The sequence below is a fragment of the Nycticebus coucang genome, chromosome 22, assembly GCF_027406575.1.
Source record: "Nycticebus coucang isolate mNycCou1 chromosome 22, mNycCou1.pri, whole genome shotgun sequence".
Classification (NCBI taxonomy): Eukaryota; Metazoa; Chordata; class Mammalia; order Primates; family Lorisidae; genus Nycticebus; species Nycticebus coucang.
In genome coordinates this window covers 1,456,555-1,471,862 of record NC_069801.1, presented here as the reverse complement: position 1 = coordinate 1,471,862, position 15,308 = coordinate 1,456,555, and the positions used below count along the sequence as shown (strand labels likewise).

General features: G+C 56.0%; 1 long non-coding RNA gene across 2 annotated transcripts; it reads left to right on the top strand.

Annotated features, from left to right (window-relative positions):
* The first annotated feature begins 5,981 nt into the window (after positions 1-5,981).
* Positions 5,982-10,411, top strand: LOC128575595 (uncharacterized). 2 transcript variants are annotated; one of them, XR_008377040.1, is made up of 5 exons: positions 5,982-6,040; positions 6,133-6,233; positions 7,949-8,021; positions 8,386-8,526; positions 9,653-10,411. It is a non-coding gene; the product is annotated as an uncharacterized LOC128575595 (long non-coding RNA). The 2 variants fall into 2 exon arrangements; XR_008377041.1 differs by lacking the exon at positions 5,982-6,040 and having other exon boundaries at positions 6,098-6,233.
* Positions 10,412-15,308: the final 4,897 nt, after the last annotated feature.

Sequence of the window (15,308 nt, the reverse complement as noted above, 5' to 3'; positions counted from 1 at the left end):
ACCTGCTCCATGGAGCAGCCCCTGCAGCCCCTCCCTCACTGCCTTAGACCTTCGTGGCCTGTGTGCACACAGCCACCCTCAGCCCAGACACAGGATTTCCCCACCCCTGCCCCAGTGGTCCCCTAACTCTACTCTTCCTTGACTGCACCTCCGTGTCTGCCAAGCTGCTGCTGGAACACCCTTCCCTCCTCACCACGAGGGAGAAGCCCCCCAGTTCAATTCTAAGGCCCCCGCCCACACTCCCACATTGCCTCCACTCCTCACTGGCAAAAGGAGGGCCATCAAGTCTTTGTAGTCATCTGCAGACAGGGACTGTGGGTGCCCCTCCCACCTCATGGGGGTGGGCTCCCCCAGCCCACAGGGTGATGCCCCTATCCTGAGCAGGGCTGACTCCTCTTCCTTGGGTGTCCAGGGTTGGCCAGATCCATGTGCGGGGCCTGGCCCAGCTGTCCAGCCAGCAGGGTGTCCAGGGTTGGCCAGGTCCAAGTGTGGGGCCTGGCCTGGCTGTCTAGCCAGCAGGGCTAGCCCTTTAAGGGGCACTTGGTCCAGGCCTTTGTTGATGAGCCGCCGTGCACACCAACAAGCTCTGTCAAAATATTTTTAGCATTTGTGCTGTTTAAAAAACCCTGAGGTATTAGAGTGCACTAATCTTTAAAAAGGTTAATTTATTCATAGAGATTTTGACAGAGATGTATGGCACAGTGCGGCCGTGGCCCCTTCCCAGGGGGAGCCGGCTCTCGCAGAGAAGAGCCGGCACTCAGTCAGGCCGACAGTGTCCTCCCAGTCCAGTCCACCCACTCTGACCCTGGACACCTGCCCCCCCTTCATATGTGGGGAGGGCTCAGTCACAGCCCTCGGGGTAGAAGTCAGAGGCACTGAGCCCCAGACCTCTATGCCCAGGCCCATGGCACTTAGGTGGTCCTGTGGCCGCAGGGCAGGACAGCAGGGAGTTTGTGCCCCTACTTCTTGTGACCTGACAGCTTCCCCCTTCTCTAAAATAGCCCTCTACTTTAGGGTAACCACTGCCCCTGTGGCTCTGCCCAGGCCAGGCTGCTGGGGCCCAGGGCAGCGAAGGCTCCGTGGGTGACCAGCCCAGACAGAGCACCCACTCTGGCCTTGGTTCTGAAGACACAGGGGATAAGGCTGTTGTAGGGTCTGTCAGTTTTTAATTCTTTAGGGAAAAGAAGGCATCACAAAAAGCTCTTTGGATAATCTGAAAAGCCAATTAAAAATCACCTATAAGGCCAATACCCCAAGCAAAATTGTCATGAAGCCATGGGCACTTGGCCTCACTGCTGGGCTGAGGTCACACCCACCCTGTAATCACTGTAATCACTGGGCCCCAATGTGGCCTGACCTCCCTGGCCTGCTCTGCCTCCTGGGCTCTGGCCAGTCTAGCCCCCAGCAGTCAAGACCACCTCACAGCTCTGCCCCGGCCCCTCCCTCTGCCCAGAACTCTTGCATGGCCTTCCTTTTCTCAGCACAAACACCACCTCCTCCAGGAAGCCCTTCTGAATTGCACTTGGGTCACCCTCAACTCAGGCCCCAGGATCTAACTGTCCTATTTCCCACAGCTGCCCCTGAAAAGTACTTGTTGTCTGCCTGGCCCCAGCACTGCCCTGGCTGGAGGGTGACCTGGAGGCCTGGGACATCTCCCCGCTGGCTATGTCCCGGCATCAGAACCAGCACGGCACAGGCCTATTCCCTAAACATGCGTGCACATAGCAGCATGCCCTCCAGATAGTCCCTGAGCCCGGACACTCTGAGGTTGGTAAAGGTTTCCCTCCAGTGGACAGACAGTTTTCTGTCTCTTTTCCATTAGAAAAACAGCAAGAACCACCTCAGAGCATGAAGCTCCTGTCTCTGCCAGCTATTTCCTGAACCTGAACTCCGAGGACAGAGGCCATGGCCTCTTCCCAGCTCACCTGGCTTTTCTCAGGCCCCAGCCCCATTCTCGGGGGAAACTCAACAGCCCATCTGCCGGTGCTCTGAGCCTGGGCCCTCGGACCCCCTCAGTCAGCCAGACCCTCCAGAGTGGCCTGCACTGGGGAAGAGTCTTGCAGAACAGGCCGACAGCTCTGCCCCAGCTGGTGCCAGATGACAGTGAGATGCTGGGGGTCGCTGTGCTCCTCTTGCTGGGCCTGCACCAGCTGTACCCCTCCACCCCCGCAGCATCCCCTCTGTCAGCTCACCTCAGCCTGGCCTAGCCCCACGGGCGTCTGCCCCACACCCCGAATCCAAAAGGCCCACAGCGCCCTCAGCTGTCACCAAACCGCCCTGCGTCCTTGAAAGACAAGGCGGCCGCAGTATGGGGTACAGATGCGCGTACTGGGCACCATAAACAAGGCAGCTAGAGGGCGGGATTGGGTTACCCCGGTGAAATATTGTAAAATAAATACAAGGACGGTTGGTGTACTTCAGGTAAATTAGCCTGATTCGAGCTGTCAGCTTTAGGAAAAGTCTAAATAAACAGGGCCCGCCGTCTCTTCCCGGCGTAGGAAGGGCGAGGATGCCGGGAATCCCAGCTAATCCATCAACTGAGGGCGGGCGGCAGCCTTGGAGAAGGTGGGCAAATCCAAGTCCCCCACCACAGAGGGCCCCCTGCACCAGGACCGAGCCCCTTGCTGTGGGGCTGGAGCCCCTCTGGGCCGTTGCCTTCCCTGTGCCTGAGGGGTGCCAGGCTGCTGGGTGTAGGCGGACACCGGGGCCCAGCTGGCACCCAGGCCCCTCCATGTCAGCTCTGGTGTGGTGGGGTCTGGCTCCACAGAGGCTGCCCAGCTGGAACAGGGGGCTCGGGGGCTGCCTCGCCCTCCAGAGCCTGGGTTTCCTCCACAGTGAAGTGCACACCCGTTGGGGTACATGGACGTGACTTGCCCGGAAAGTTCCTGGCACAGTCCGACTCATAGTGGAGCCTCTGTGGTGAAGGAGGCTGCACCCGTGGCCATCATGATCACCACCACTGTAGACCCAGTGTCATCCTATATAGCACCAGATGGACTGAGGCCTGGACTGGGTGGGCCAAGGCTTTGAGGACAGTCACCACCTTCCCATGCAGCCTCCCAGGCAAACTCCAGAGAGTTTATCTTTCCGCAGCAGCCGTCTCTCCAGCCAAACCTATTCCAGAGCCTCAGACCAGAGGCTTCAAGAGGACTCTGGGGCTGGGCTGATGGTCCTAAGGGAGGGGCTGGGGCACCCCACCCAGGAGCGTCCCTGACCTGCTTCTGTGTCTGTCTGGGTCCCCAGGCGTCCATCTCTCTGTGTGTCTCTGTCTCTGACTCTCAGCCTTGTTCATCCGCATATCACAGCTGTGCCTCCACTTCCCTGGCTGTGGAAACTCAACCAACCTAGGGTGGGATACCTCATTGGAAGGCCAACCTGACACCATTGCCCACAAGGTCATGTGGTGTTCATTTCACCTCTAAGAGCCCCGGCTTTCTTCATCATTTGTGCTGAGTTGTGAGAAGTCCCCCTCTGGGCCTTCCATGGACACAGCACCTCCCAGGGTGGGTCAGGGAGGAGCCATGTCCCTGTTCTCCCAGGCCTAACCAGTAGCCTCTCAGCCTTCTTCACCTCGGCCAGCCCGGAACCTTGCAGAGGAGCCCCAAAACCTCCACCTTGCAGAGGAGCCCCAAAACCTTGCAGAGGAGCCCCAAAACCTCTACCTGAGAACATGGGTGCAGGGGCACCCCTCCCCAGTTCACGAGCCCCCAGTGGGATCTGAGCCACACAGATCACCTCACACATCAGCCCTAGAACTGGTCTGGCCTTGCCCTCTAGAGGCTGGCCAGGGTGCAGGCAGGGAGTCTCAACTTTTGTCAGTGCAGCCCCAACTGGGCCCATTACTCCAGCCGGGCCCCTGTGGAACTCCAGGTCCTTCCAATGGCCTCCCTAGCCCTGTGGGGGCTCCGAGCACCATGGGGAGCAACTCTGTGAGCAGAGGTCAGGTGAAGTGTCTTGCCCAGGCCTGGCTCCTACTTGGAGGGACCTGGGAGAGAAAGGGAGTGAGAGTGTGGCAGGCACAGGTCAGCCCTGCTGGCCCGGCCTCAGGGCCCCCATGGTCCTAGCCCCTGCCATCTGCAGCCAACCACTGGGGACTCCTCACAAGAGGAGCCTGGTCTGAACAGGGGCTGCAGCGTTCAGAGGGCAGGAGAAAGTGCACGGCTGCTGTGGCAGAGCCTGTGACAGAGACACAGCTAACAGTAAGGGAAGAGCCTTGAACATCTGCCTGAGAACCATGCGTGTGGCACGGCCCCAGGAGGCGCCATGATGGGTTAATGTCAAACCCAAAAAGGCCTGCCAGGTCCTGAGTGCAGGAACTTGGAATTCCAGTCCCTCTTGGCCAGACATTTCCTGTGGAAGGATTTTCAGAGGCTCTGGTGGAAATGACCTTGACTATAGTGAGTTGGGCCACCTCAGTCCCTGCCCATCCCAGCAACTCTCCTGATATTTGAAAATGGGGCTCAGCGACCCCACGCCCACCTCTCTCCACTCTCTGAGTGCCCTTAGCCTAGCACATGGGTTGGGGAGGCAGCGGGTGGGGGTCACAGAGGCTCTGGGCAGGCGGGAGGAAGCAGTTTGATCTTGGGAATGGAAGTTTGTTGATATCCATTTCCCTTCCTGGAGAATGCCCAGCCCCCAGAGCAACCCCACCCCCTGGGAGTTCAAAGCCGAGGTGAGGGGGGTCTAAGAAGAGCAGGAAAAGACCCCAGGGCTTTGCCCACCTGAGTGGAACCCAAGCAAGCCTTTGTGGGGCCATCCTGGCGCCAGGACATCAAGGGGTGGCCTCGGACCACCTGGAAAGGGGCCCGAGTCCCTAATAGCCAGGCCTTTAAAATCAGCATTTTCTTTTCAGACCTGTTCAGGGCCACACGCCTCTCTCTGGCTGCAGCCAGAATGTGGGTGTTGTCGCATCCCATCTCATCCAAGTGTGTGGGGGCTCTGTGTCAGCAGCTGGGCCCTCCCCAAAGGTTGCTGGCTCCTTGCCTAGGAGGGCCTTTGCCCTCGGTGGGTCCCGGGGGATGCATGAAGTCCAGTGGGGCCCACGCGTCCTCCTCTGGGCCCTCGCCCTACACTCAGATCCCCTCCTTCCACCCCCCTCCCTGGAGCAGGCAGCTAGAGGTACCTGGGTTGTGGGTTTTCCTCTTTGCTTTGACTCTTGGGCCAGGCAGAGGTGCGGGGGGCAGGCCAGCCACTTGCCCAAATGCAGCAGGCCTAGGCCAGGCCAAGCAGAAGGGGCTGCCCCTGGGCTTGGAGGGCAAAAAGGGGGGTCCTCTTCGGCCTCTAGATCTGGGCAGGGAGGTGGTGCTGGGGGTTCCCAGGCAGAGGTCAGCAGGCAGTGGTCTCTTCTCTAACGTGGGTCACCCGGTGGTCCCCCTAAGGAAGTGCTGGGGCTTTACTTCTAGGAGGGGCCCTCCAGAAGGTGGATGGTGATCATCATCAGTAGGTGATGCTCTTTTCGCCATGACCCACAAAGGCCCCGAGGGTCCCAGTGTGATGTGAAACCCACCCTGACAGTCCGGGTCTTCCCATTCCCAGAGAGTGTCTTGTGGGGCTGTGGATGGAGCCCACACCCTGTCCCCTCTCCCAGGAGTAGCAGCAGGTGGGGGGTGTCTGGCAGTTCCCCCCACCATGGTCAATTAGTTAACATCAACGCGCCCCGAGCTGGCTGGCCGAGTGGGGAACTGGGTGTTTATTGCAGGTGATCTCCGGCAAATCGATCATTGCTAGAGTTTACTTTTAGGAATTTGCAGCTCCAAGCCTGACACGCTGTTGGTTCAGCCCCACATGAGCAGAACCTTTAAACCCCGATCAATCTCACCTGACGTTTACACTGAATTTAGCAAATGAATCATGCTTCAATGCGGCCCACTCGGTGGGGGGGTGGGGGGGGGAGGGACCGTCCTGTGTGCCAGCATCTGTTGGGCGCTGAGGACAGAGTGGGTCACACACAGATGTCTCCAGGTGCCCAGGCGGGGGTGAGGCTCACTATCTGTTCCTTTTACCTGATAAGGAGATCGATGTCCCACCCTTTGGATACGAGGTGGAGGTCACAGTTGGTCAACCGCAGCCTCCGGAGGGCAGACACGTGAGTTTATTGAGAGTAAATGAACCTGGTCGATCTCATTGCCCCAGAAAACATCTGCCCGGTACGTGGGATGCCCCCACGCTGTGCGCAGATCCAAGCAGCTTCTCATGGACACCTGCAGGCTCTGTCACCCTTCCTGGATCCCTGAGTGAGTGTTTAGGAAGAGTCTGGTTTGGTGTGGGCAGATTCCCACTTGGGGTCAGCTTCTCTTCGACCATCCCCCAATAAAACAGGCCTCTGATGGGGGGTGAAGGACAGCAGGTGGGTCTGAGCACAGGGCCTGCCACTTGGCAGCAATGCTGGCCTCTGGGTGACAGGACAAGCTGGGGCCTCTCAGGAACTGTGCCTAGTACTCTGGAACTGCCCCTCGGCTCTGCCAGGAACCTTGTAAAAGCCAGAAGCCTCACCCAGCCCTGGCTGGAGGCTCCTCCACCAACTCCCGGGATGGTGGGTGGGTTTCTGCCTCTGCTGAAGTCCTCTTTAAGAAAGACCTGGGCATGTTTGGCCCCAGAGGGCCTGCCCAGAAGTCAGACCCCCCCAAGCAAGAGCCAGTCTCTGCCCCTGGAAGGAGCTGCCTCGGCCTAGACCCAACTCTAGGAAGGGGCTTTGTCAGTGGTCATGGCAGTGTAAGTGCACGGGTACTGTGTGGATCTGGCCCCCAGAGCCTCCCTCCAGGAGACAGCTCACCCAGGCCCGAGGAGCAGGTGTCTGGTGAGCCCTCCCTGCACCCCACCTGGTCCAGCCTGGCTCATCCCTCCAGCTAGTCCCATGCAGGAGAGCCGTCCTCACAGCAGCTCCCGGGCCTCCCTCAGGCACCATCCCCAGCTCTCTAGGAGGGTTGGAAGCAGCCACTGTCCCTGGGCCTCCGGTCAAAGGGGGGCACTGAAGAGAACAGTGGCGTCTCCTGGTGGCCCCCAGATGGCAGGAAAACTCAGCCATTGGGGGGTTGGGCCCAACATGGGGAAGCCCAGCTGGCTTGTTGCTGTGTTTGGGTTCATTTGATTTTTAAGAGATCACGGAGGAAGACGTGAAACTCTGAGAACACGCCTCTACAAATGCAGGACCGAGGCCTCTCCTGAGGGAGTCCCCGAGGCGGGGGTCTTGTCCACCTGCAGACATGGCAGGTCATGTGTCCACAGGGCTCAGTGAGGCTCACCAGGTACAGATGGGCGTCATAAGCAAGAGCCCTCCCACCACCCATGGAAGGAGGGTCCCAGTCAGCTGGTGGGGGGGCATGGTCTCATAAGACGCCCTGAAGATATCTGTGTGGGACAGTGTCCCCTCTCTAGCCCCAGACTAGGCCTGGGGCAGGAAAACACACACACACACACACACACAGGTGTCTTAGGGAAGCTTCAACCTCCCTCTCTGTGAGCTCTGTGGCCAGGCAGCAAGGGCAGCAGAAATCAGCCTGATACTGGCATCTCCAATCCCAGAGAGGTGGGAATTGCTTTCCCTGCATTTGCGACTTGGTTGTGACGATGAAGAACGCAGGTCCCCAGTCCCAGGGCATGTCAACAAAGGAGTCAGCTCTGCTGTCTCTGGGACCAAAAACCCTGGGAGCAGTGGGTAGTGATATCAACACCCCCCCTTACCAATGAGGAAACTGAGGCAAAGAGACAACCAACAGCTGTCTAAGATCACCCAGGTAGTAACTGCTGAGCCAGAACCCTGCATGGACCCCAACTCGGGACGTGGCCCCGCCCTGTCCCCAGTTCCCCGAGTCTGGCCTATTTCCAAGTTCCAGGGGCACTAACAACCAGCCCCCACAGACCCAGAGGTGCCTTCCCCGGCATGGGAAACTTCCTAAGTTGCAGACTCTTAAGTTCAAGGTTTTTATTGAAGAAATCTCTCCTCCTCTAGGCACTGAGGCTAGAGCCCTGAGGTTGCTTACCAGGTGGGCGGAGGGCAGACAAAACTTCAGGACCCACAACAGGTAACTCTTCTCTGAGCTCCCTGGGCTGTCCCCTCCAGGACACTGGGCCAGGAGCTGCACCCACGGGGGGAGGCAGCCACAGTGAGCAGCGCCTGGCTGCAGTGGAGTCGGCTGGTGGCACCTTGGTGACATTACAGGGTGGGGGTCAGTTCCACTGCCTATCACAGCCATTTCAACAAGGGCGTGCCCTCCCCCCCCCACCTCCTTCCTTCCTTTCCTCAACTGTTTACTCGTGACAGCACAAATGCTCACAGGTCTGCACACTGGGTCACGCCGCACTTGCAGCCTACACAGTTCCAGCCGCGCCTGGGAGCTCCTCCAGGCAGGCCCCATCCCCAGCTGAGCCCCTTCATTTGTTTTTCAGATTCTTCCTTACTTTCTAGCACCACAAGATGCTCCAGACTCATCTTGTATTTTCCCTGCTCCACCAGGCTCAGCAGCTTCTCCAGGGATCTCTGGTCACTCCCCCAGAGGACAATGTCAGAGGCCATGACCTGGATACTGGGTGGGCTTGTGGCTACTGGAGTGTCCCTGCTGGGCTTTCAGCAGAGCTGGACACATGTGTGCATGCCAATCCGTGTGTGCACATGTGCCCAGAACAACCTACGTACCCATTGGTTCACACATGGGGCCACTGACATTCGAGTGTGTTAGCACACATGTATATACCCAGGTCGCACATGGTACCCGCGTGGGCATGTACATCTACCTGCGTATATGTGCCTGTGTGCTGCAGCCTGTGTGCACACACTGGCCTATAGTTGTCAGGGTGATTCTTAAAGGGATGTGGGGGACATTGGGCCTTGCCTCGGCCCTAGGAGAATAGGAGGTAAGACGCAGACTAATGCTAAGGGCCTGCCAAGGGGTGGGGACCCTTGAGAGTCAGGGGTTTAAATTGGGCTTCTAGGGACAGAGGAAGTAAGAGAAGCAGGTATGACAGGGGACGCCAGGGATGGGGAGCCAGGACGAAAGGACCCTTTGGGGGTCAGCTTGGACCCAGGTTTGGGGGAGGACCCAAGGGTGCAGCTTGGGTGGGGCGGGCACCTGGGCCATGTGGCCAGTCTGTGCCCTCCGGGGTTCCTGCTGCACGTTCATGATACAGCACAGCTCCAGGTCAGGCTGCAGCCCAGCCACAGTGCAAGCCCAGCATGTCTCTGTGTGATGAGTCCCATGGTGCCACTCAGTGCCAACCAAGGGGGCTGGGTATATGGGCAGCCTTTGGGGTTTTTCTGACATTTTTCTCCTGATTAGCCTGGAGCTATGGGGTTTGGGAAAGAATCCCAGAGAGAGAGGTATATGGGAACTCTCTGTTCTCCTTATTCTGTTAAACTAAAATTGTCCCAAAATAAGAATTTCTCTAAAAAAATTACTCCATGGTGCTTTAAAGCAGCCAGTGTTCAAAATCCAGAAGTTCCACGGGCAGCCTGACTATTCCCACATTCGAGCCCTCCCCTCATGTCTCAGAGGACCTATGTGCTAGACACTAGCTGGCCAGGGCCACTGAGGTCAGGACCACAAGGACCCAAGATAGCCCTGGACTCATGAAGGACACTGGCGCTCCTGGACACATGTCTGGGGAGTGACCCTGGGGGACACCAGGACAGCAAGGGCCCTGTCCTTACTGTGACCAGGCCCCCCAGGACATGACCGGCACCACATCCCCTGGCCCTCAGCTGCTGGCTGGTCCCTGAAAACCAGAGGCCACACCCAAGCAAGTGGAAGGGGACTCTGAAGGGACCCCCAAGCGAAGAGACATCCCAGGTACGAGAGAAGATGAATGACCGTCCCCATTTCAAACGAGCCCTGCTAATGACTGTCTAGTGCGGCCATGGCTTCACCAACTAAACTCAGCCTGTGAATCCCCGATGAGCTGGGTCCTTGATTAATGCTAATGGCTTTTCTCACCAGCTGTGAAAATGCATTTTCCATAATTTAGCTGTCATTACAATGGGCAGGATTTATAAAACACACGCGCACTCTACGTGCTGGGAGGACCCAGAGGCGAGCGGCCCCAGGAAGGCCGGGAGGCAGCCAGCCATCCCAGGAAGGGCGGGTGCCACTGCCAGCCACACCTGGCGCCAGGTCACCCTGCTGCCCCGAGACCCCATGCAGGGTCCACAGCAGAACCGAGACCTCCCCCTGGGGACCTGAGCTCTGACCAGGGCTGTGATGGGTCAGCCCCTGCCTCTGCCAGGTGCAGGTAACAGAAGGAACAAGGGCATCTCTTGGGGAGCTCCAAGTTCCACCTCATCCTGCTCATTCCACAGAAGAGGAATTTGGGGTCCAAGGACCAGTCACCCCCTGCGACATCAGTCACCGGCAGGGAATTGAGCAGAGACTTACACTGGGGTGTGGGAGCCCAGAGCCTCACCCCCCTCCCCCTCCAGGGGGACTGTGCTTTCTAACTGTCCAGCAAGGACAGAGGCAGGTTAGGAGATGAGAGGAGCATGGGCCACACAGGGGTCTTGGTGGGAAAAAGGAAAAAAAGGATAGAAGGACAGAAGGAGGAGGAAAGAGGTGGTTGGGGGGAGAGATGGGGAGAGAGAATGGGGGAGGGAGAGGGTATCGGCCCCTCAGTCAGGCCTGTGCCCACCCTGACCCCCAGCCCCAGGTGGTCAGGTGACCCAGTGATGAGAGGGTGACTGTTCCACCCACAGAGAACATCCACATCCTGGAGATTTGTGTTCAACATTTGGTTTGAGAAAACTATTCTCAATAGTAGCAGAAGCTGCAGTCCAGAAAGGAGGGATGGGGGAAGAGAAGGAAAGAGGGTCCTTACACAGGGTCAACAGGGGTGGAGGGGGACACTGGCAGTTTGAAATGCCTCCTTGACCTCCCTGGGACATCTGTTAAGGTCACCAGTCCTGGAGGACTTGATAGCGGCCAGCAGAAATCTCAACATCATAGTTTGGGTCCTGCAGTGGCCCTGGCCAACAACAAGAGCCCCAAGAGGCCAGGCCATGTGGGGAGGGGACTGGAGAGAGGCCTGCTGACTCCCATCCCAGCCATCTTCAAGCACAATCTCTGAAAAGCACATGGGGTGGGGGACCAAGGCCAAGAAGCAAAACCAACTTGAATCAGTCCTCCGACCGACGGGCAGCCTGGCCCCCCAACACCCAGCTCGTGGCCCTGCTGAGGCAGGAGCCTCTGCGTGGACCCTTTCCTTGTTTTAATCTTTCTTCAGCCGGCCTTTCGCCTCCAGCCCATCTAATTGAAACTAATCTTCGTGGGCAAGGCCTGTCTCTCCTCCTAATCCTCCTCCAAGGAAGTTCACATGGTCCCAATTACAGCCACACCGGCCCCTTTATTCCCGCCCTCGTCTCCCTCTGCCAGCCTGGTTTTTTGAAAGTCTACATTATTAACTCCATGCTTGCGAGTTCCTGCCCGTCACGGGGCCGCGAGATGCTATCTCGGGCTGCCCAGGGGTAGGGTTACCACGAAGGCATTTTCTGGATTACGTTTCACACAAGGCGACAGAGGGCAAGACAGCTCAGAACCGGGTGCTGCGCAGGCAGAGGCCTGGCCTGGGGCCCGGGTTCCCTGCTTGCAACCTGCAGACCAGAGAGTTGAGCAGGGTTCTAGAAGCTTCCTGGAGGGGAAGAGGTGAAAACAGGGGAGCAGGGCAGCCCCACCGAGCCAGCACCCTGCTGCCGAGGCAGCCCAGCCCCAGCCCACCCCCCAGTGGGGGGCTGCCAAGAGGAAGACCGGGTCCCTCAAGCCAGGCTCACTATTACAAAAAGCCAAACGGAAATCCTACATTTCCCGGCTGTCAGGAATGTCAAGTTTCCGTGCTCCAGGCTGGAATCTCACCACTGCTGCGCGGGCACACTGGGTATCGTGGCTGATCAAACCTCAGATTGGCAGCTGGGGATGTCTCTCATTAATTTTTTTTAAAAGAGAAACTGAAATAATCATCACTTGATGAAGGCAGTTGTTTAAATGTTTTTTAAAATCCCAACTCTGGGACTATGGGAGAGAAACAATGGGACCCGCTGGGGGCAGGGTGGGGAGGGGCTGGGGACAAGCCCTGCCTGTCTCTGAGCAGAGCTCCCAGTTCTGTCCACCTGGTTGCAGGGTCTTGGGCAAAGATCTGCCCTTCTTGGCCCTGGTCTAGGCTTGACCCATCTGTACATGCTGGCCCGGTGGCACACATGGCTTTTCTAGAAGGAACTCTCCACCAGAAAGTCCCAACCAAGACTCCATTGAGTAGGACCCCCCATTTTCCCCCAGAGGTCCCTATACACCTCTGTCCAGGCCAAGCTGTGAAACCACAGAGAGGGGCTGCCCCTGTGCCTAGGAGGAGGCCCTCAAGAGGGGGCCCCGGGACACTGCCCCTGCCCATTCCATGTCCTCCAATGCCCACTGTGCTGCCCAGTCAGGCTCTGGTCACCGGGCCCCCTGAATAGCCCAGCAGCAGACCCACACTTCTGTCCCTCCCACTAGGCTTGCCCAGGAAGCCTGCTCCAAGCCCGCTTCCTGCCTGTAATTTGGAGCTGTAACTCCCACTCGGAGTCAGGTAAGGGCGAGGTGAGGGAATGTCCAGCTGTACACTGGCTGGCCCTGGCCTGAGTCAGGCCGCATACCAGGCACCTCACAGAAGGCTGCCCCTCCTGTCCCTTTTCTGCGGGTCTCAGGGAAGGAGCCCCAACAGCAGGACCAGCACCTCCAGCACAGAGCAGGACACAGTAACCCCTCCCTGGCCTGGAGGTGGCGGTAGTGGGTCGAGCAGAGATGGTTGCAGGAAGCGGTACAGGGCAGCTGGTCAGGAGCAGCAAAGAGACCAGCTCCCCACAGCACACCGTGTTCCAGGCACGTTGTGCACAATAAATATAAATTATTTTTACTTGTCAGTTTAAAACATTTTTTTAATTTAAAGCAAAAAAAAAAAAAAAAACAATGAGCATAAAGTAGCAAAACCTTCGCAATGGCTAAAAGAAGAAAGATTGTCAGTGCCAAGAGCTGGCCAGGATGGGGAGCAACCAGAACCCAGCACACCGTGGTGCAGCCACTTCTAAGTCAAACCTACACCTACCAGGAGACTCAGCCACTCCACTCCTAGGTGTTTATCCAAGAAATGGAAACACTCATCCTCCCAGGAACTTGCAGGTCAATATTTAAAGCAACCATGTTCATAGCAGCCCACACTGGAAGTCACCCATGTGTGCAGCAGAGGGGTACTGGATAAACACCTTCCCTTCATCTGCCCAGTGGATATCATGTATAGATGCATACAGCAGATACAACGTGTGGGTACAATGGAGACAATGTGGATACAACGTATAAGTGGCAGCAGATAGAGGCTATGTGGATATAATGTATTGTTGCCAGCAGATAGAGTGAGTATGGATACAAAGTATTATAGCCAGCAGCTAGAGCTGATATGGATACAATGCATTATTGCCAGCAGCAGATGGACAGGCTGTATAGAGATACAGAGATATATACCGTGGATATGACAGGCCACATGGATACTTGCAATGGATATAACGTATAGATATGTACAAAGCACAGGTACATGCAAAGGCTGGGTGCAGTGGATGGATACCTACCACGGAACACTCAGCAACGCAAAAGATGAATGATTTTTACACCTAACACAAAGGCATCTGAAAATAATTATTATGAGAGCAGCCAGACCAAAAAAGAAAACTCCACCTGTGTAAAACTCTGTAAGAATGGAAACTGATCTACAGTACACAGATTTGGGGCTGGGGTGGAGGGTGAGGGAGGACTGTCTGTGAAACGTAGGAGAGCACTTTCTAAGGACACTTTCTAATGCATTGTTACTTGACTGGGTGGCAGTTGTATGGGCATATACATTTGTCAAAATGTGTCCAACTGAATACCTTACCTGGGTGCATTTTCTAATTGTAGTGAAATATACACAAGGTAAAATTACCGTCTTAACCGTTTTAAGTGGACAGTTCCATGGTGTTAAGTTCCTTCACTTTTTTTATGTGACCATCTCCACTGTCCATCTCCAGAACCTTCTCATCTTTCTGAACTGAAGCTCCGTCCCTGTTAAACACTAACTCCCCGGGCCCTGGCATGACCACACTGCTCTCTAGATCTGGCTGTTCCAGGGACCTCAAATGAGTAGACTCACACTGCTTATTCTTCTGTGACCGGCTTGTTTCACTGAGCATACCACCCTCAGGGATCACGCATGTTGTAGTGTGTCAGGATTTTATTCCCTATTAAGGCTGACACTCCACTGTTTGTGTATACAGTTGTCCTCCTTCATGTTCAAAGGATACGTCCCAAGACCCCCAGTGGATGCCTGAAACTGCAGATAGTATCAAGCCCTGTATACGCTATACTTTTCCTACGTATTCATACTGACGATAAAGTTTAATTGATAGACTAGGCACAGTACGAGATTAACAACCTAAACCATATGCTGTCAGAAAAGCCACGTGAAGGTGACCTTGCTCTCCCTCTGGCAATGATGTGAGATGACACCACACCTGTGTGAAGAGAGGGGCTGAATGAGGCAGCCACGGGCCTGGGCACTGGGCACTGCCGACCTCTGTATTCCTGCATCTGTGTCATTGTCTGTTACTTGCAGAAGACGGCTGGCATTGCTCAGGTCAGGGGTCCCCTGCCGAGGCCTCTGTGGAGCTCAAAGCTCCCTGGTGCAGTACCTTGCTGTCAGTCAGGACACATTTCTGTTCATGTCCTTCATCTGCAATTCAATGTCTTTTCCACCCTCACTAAGACCTACCCCGCACCTTTGCAACTTAAGATGCAATAGCAAAATTGGCATGAATTTCTTTTTCCTTCTTAACAATTCTACAGATTGAAGACTCATTCTTACCCCAGGTCTTAGCAACCTCGGCATAAAAGTTTTTTCCTTCTTAAATCAAGGACTTTCACCTTTTCACTTAAAGAAATTACTTATGACTTCTCTTTGGCTTATCGGAATTGCTGGCATTGTGACATTTGTGCTTTGAGCCCACTATTGAGTCAAACAAGAGTGCCTTGAAGCAGGTGACCTGAAAACTGAGATGGCTGCAGAGAAGATGGCATCTCGTGAGGACAAAGGGACGGTCCACATCCCAGGCAGGGTGTCCTCACTCTACTCGAAATAGCTCATAACTTAAGATTATAAATTGTTTATTTCTGGAATTTTCCACTCGCTGTTTTTGGAATGTGGTTGACTGCAGGTCACTGGAACCATGGAAAGCAAAATCGTGAGTGTGGGAGACAGGTGCATGGAGTCTTACCTGTCCATGTGTTTGCTGACGGATATTTGGACAGTCTCCATCTTCTCAATACTGGGAATTA